Consider the following 4865-nt stretch of genomic DNA (forward strand, 5'->3'; position numbering starts at 1 on the left):
TACAAGCTATGATTCTGCCCATGTGCTTTGGAAATGACCAAACCACCCATGTTCTCCCACCCCCTGTAAAGTGGGGGGAGGGATAGCTCAGTGGTTTGAGCATTGGCCTGCTAAACCCAGAGTTGTGAGTTCAATCCTTGAGGGGGCCACTTAGGGATCTGGGGCAAAAATCAGTACTTGGTCCTGCTAGTGAAGGCAGGGGCTGGGCTGGACTGGACTGGACTGGACTGGATGACCTTTCAAGGTCCCTTCCAGTTCTAGGAGATAGGATAGGATAGGACTAGAGAGACTCAGAGACTCATGTCCCCTGCTCCCCCCAGATTCCCTTCTCACCCACAAAATGTTACCAAAACTGCTTTAAAGGCAGAGGTTAACTGTGTCTCTGTGCTGGGCGACTGAGGCCGGATCAGGATGCAGGGCCAACCCTAGACCAGGTGGGCAGTGCTGGCTCTTTGGTGTCATGAGTTAGTTTGGTCTCAGTCCCGTTCTAGGGGGCAGGTGTCCCTGAGCTGAGCTGGGGGCAGAGACTGAACTCCTCCCAGCTTGCAGGGGCACCCCTCTGGTTTAGGGGTGAATCGGACTGGCAGGGCAGTGTGCAGGGTGGGGGAGCTTCTGCTTGTGCCATACCCAGAGATGGGCTTGATTCTCCATTGCATTGCACCTTGTGGAGTCATTAACACTCGTGCAATGTGGGCGTGAAACACTTGTGGTTTACATCCCTAATGCAAATGACTGCCTAAGGGGCAGGGCAATGGAGAATCACGTCCAGAAGAATCCAGTCTCTGGGGCTGCCAGGTTGGGCCCTTTCCCGGCACTAGCAAAAATATTAACCTCCAAATCAATTAACTGCTTGGGTGGCGGGCGCTGGATTTGCAGCCTGCGGCCCCGACTGTCTGGGGCACTGCATTGGAGTCCTTTCTCCCTCTGCTCAGGACTCTGGGCGTTTCACGGGGAGAGGCAGCCGTATGTCATTTTTTAAATATGCGAATTTCTGTAATATTTTATGCCTCCTTCTCCTGCGTTACCTTGAGATGGGAGCGACAGTGCTTCAGAACGGATGGTAACAATCTCGCCCGCGCGCTGTGTCCTTTTGCCCAAGTCTTCCTTGTAAGATAAATGGGTTCCCTCCCTGGATTTATCCCTCCATTACAGCATGACAGCGTTTATGTCTCCCAGGAAGAGCATGAAAAGGACGATGGGGTGTGTGAAAACACAACAGAGAGCCCTTTGGGCTGCGCAGAGGGCCCTCCATTTAGTCAGACTTACCCCAGAACTGATTCCCTGGCCTGACCTCCCCAGAGAGGCACCTGTTTAAACAGAACTTCTGCTGAGCAGGGGAAGAAATTGGCGTTTACGGTGCAGGACTCCTGGGTTCCATTCCCAGCTAAGGGAGGCGAGTGCAGCTGGAGAGGCGAATGTGGCGTTTGGACTCCTGGATTCTATTCATAGGACCAGGAGGGGAGTGAGGCTAGACTGTGTTAGAGCAGGGGAGGCTAGGAATCAGGTCTCCTGGGTCCCATTCCCAGCTCTGGGAGGGGAGTGGGGTCCAGTAGTTAGAGCAGGGAAGGCTGAGAATCAGGACTCCTGGGTCCCAGTTTAAAACACTTTGAAAGGGCCTGATTTTCAGAGATGCTGGGCACCTGCGCAGCCCCCACTTACTTCACCTGAGACCTTAGTCCTAGAAAGCTTGATTGAATTGGCTCTGCCGTGTCACCAGCTCTCGTGAATTTGGTGCTTTCCCTAAAGCCCCAGATCCTGGAGTCATGGGGTGAGGGGAGACTCCCGGCTTTCATTGAAAAGAAGGAAGGGTCTCACCTGCCTGACTGCCGAGGCAGGCTTGCTAACGTGACTCCGAACGACCCACATGAAGAACCCCAATGTTGTTGTTCCCCCCTAGAACCTTGTGATTTTTAAGCCAATCTCATGATTGTCTTGAGGCCTGACTCAGGGTTCCCGGCTGAACGGGGCTGGCAATATTACTCTGGGATGCTGGGGCGCCTCGTGTCATCTGGCTACAGCCACTGGGCACGTGGGGGTCCGCCCGGGGCTGCTGCTTGCCTGGCCTGTGCCATGAGTGTTGCCAGGAGGCAGGGGAGCGGAGTTGTCCTGAATATGCCTCACTCAGAGTCCCCCTTAGAGGCCGACAAGAGGCTCCTTTCCCACTAGGTGTCGCTTCTAACCTTCCTACCACGCCTGGGCCAGGATGGCCTTCTCCGGAGCCTGTCTGCCGCCCGCAGGCCGTGAGACTGCCTCCTGGGATGGAGCTGCCCCAGGAGTGGATGGGCGGCGGGGGGGCTCCCGGATTATTCCCCAGCTCCATTATTTTATTTTCCTAAATTCCATCCCCATAGACAATGACCGCTGGGAAATGGCTCCGGATCAGCTGCCCCAGCCCCTGGGGGCGGGGGGGGGGGTTCTCAAGGAGAAGAGCACTTTTCTAAGGTGGGGAGGGGGTTGGATGTGCACAGCGTCATTTCATCTGATCTGCAGTATGGGGCGGGGGTCACTTTATGGTGTCCCAGGAGGCAGAGGCCTAGCGAGCGCCCTCCGTACCCTCCGACCGGAGGGGGCCCCGCAAGGAAGGGAGCCCCTAAAAGTGGCAAAATAAATACCGCATTCCAGTTTCTGCATTGTAAGGGGCCCCTCCCGGACATATGTTCGGAGGGGGCCACCTTCTTTGTTGCTACGGCCCTGCCAGGAGGAGGGGGTGCCCAGTCCACCCCGTGGGAGAAAGGTGGCGGTGAGGGGCAGGGTGTAAATGCACCGGGGGATGGGGGGGTCTCAGCAAACCAGACCAATGGGGAGAATGCACAGGCTGTGCCTGGAGCTGCTGGGAGAGCATGGTACCTGCACCCTTCTCTGGGCTGCAGCGGGCAGCGGGGCAGCTCCCAGCCTCCCCTGGTCTGACATCCATCTCCTTGCTGAGCCGGCCGGCCAGGAGTCCCCCAGGGGCTCCCAGGGAGCGTGCCAGGACCGAGCCCCTTCCCGTCTCGGTACTGACTAGCGAGGCCTTCGCCCCAGCAGCATCTGCTTTGCTGCCTGCTCCTGCCGCTCTGGGTGTGTTCAGAGAGCAGGCCACCTGGGTTCTAGCCCCAGCCCTGGAAGGGGTTGGAACAGGGGAACAGGCCTGGGAGCCAGGCCGCCTGGGATCTAGCCCCAGTCCTGGAAGGGGTTGGAACAGGCCTGGGAGCCAGGCCGCCTGGGTTCTAGCCCCAGCCCTGGAAGGGGTTGGAACAGGCCTAGGAGCCAGGCCGCCTGGGTTCTAGCCCCAGCCCTGGAAGGGATTGGAGCAGGGGAACAGGCCTGGGAGCCAGGACGCCTGGGTTCTAGCCCCAGCCCTAGAAGGGATTGGAGCAGGGGAACAGGCCTGGGAGCCAGGACGCCTGGGTTCTATTCCTTTCTTTTCAGTTTGGGACAATTGTTCTTACAGCATTTAATCTCTTTAGGTCAGTGGCTCTCAAACTTTTTTAGTGGTGACCCCTTTCACATAGCAAGCCCCTGAGTGTGACCCCCCTTATCAATTAAAAACACTTTTTAAAATCGTTAACGCCATTGTAAATAAATGCTGGAGGCAAAGCGGGATTTGGGGTGGAGGGTGACAGCTCGTGACCCCCGGAGGGGTCCCGACCCCCAGTTTGAGAACTAACTTTAGGTATTTCAGTGGCACCCATCACTGTGGTATCAAGGTGCTGCCCGTAAACGTGCCATTAGCTCCTGGGTGGTGTTCTGCAGAGGAGCTCTGACATCGCCCCTCGATGTGCTGTCTCCGGGAAGGGGGGGTTCCTGCAGAGCCCGCTGAAGTGGCCATGCTGGGTTTAGCCCAATAGGGAATTCTTGGTGGGTGTGAGAGAGGAAGTTGGATCAAAGGCAGTTAAGCAATTTTTGAGTGACGTGAAAGGGGAAAATCCTACACTGCTGCATGCGCCCCAGTCCGACTGGTTGTGCTTGAATCACTCCAAGAAAACGGTGGACATGTCAGACTTGGCTTGTTGGCATCATTTGCTTCGGGGGGGGGGGGGAAATCAAGCCATGTTTGAAGGCAATCAGTTCAGCTGCTGCGCTGTACATGTTGAGTATACAAACCAGCTCTTCTGTGCATGTCCCTTCAGACATTTCAATAGGGATCTTTTTTTTTACCCATGTGTTTTAAAGGATGTCGCGCGTACGGTAAGGACATATCTGTCAGTTCCTCCAGCCCCAGTCCCGTGGCGCGCCTGAGTGCTGCAGGGCTGTAGCTCTTTTTGGGTTCATTGGTGACATTGTCACCCGCACTGTCTCACATCCACCAGATTCCTTCATGTCTTAAATACACCCCCGCGCACACACCCTGGAAATGTAACGCAAAACCACAGCCTGAATGTAACAGTGATGCTGACAAATCAAGCAATCAAACACCAAGACAGTTAAAATGTCTCCTGCAACATCAACCTGCCCTGTAGCATGGTCTGCCTCCTTGTTAAATATACTCCTTAATATACAGCTGGGAACTGAAGCACAGAGGTTAAGTGATTTGCCCAAGGTTACTCAGGGAGTCTGTGGCAGAGTAGAGAACAGAACCCAAGCTGGGTGCCTAACACCCTTTAAACTCCTTTAACACCCCCCCTAGCCTTTGCCATTAATTAATGCGAGCTGTAAAATCCAGACTGGCTAAGTAACACGGCTGGGTTAACCTAGTGGGAGAGGCAGCCTGTCTGGACTCACTCGACTTTCAGACACGCTATTCTTCCACCTTAGCGTCGCCTTGACACTAGTCTTTGTAGTTCAGCTGTGATCCCGGGCAGACGGAAGCTAAAGGCAGAGGGAATCTAAGCCCTGAATAACTGACACATGCAAATCACTCAATAAGTCGACCTAGTGACTAATGT

The sequence above is a fragment of the Terrapene carolina genome, unplaced genomic scaffold, assembly GCF_002925995.2.
Source record: "Terrapene carolina triunguis isolate 2854851 unplaced genomic scaffold, T_m_triunguis-2.0 Scaffold194, whole genome shotgun sequence".
NCBI classification, from domain to species: Eukaryota; Metazoa; Chordata; order Testudines; family Emydidae; genus Terrapene; species Terrapene triunguis.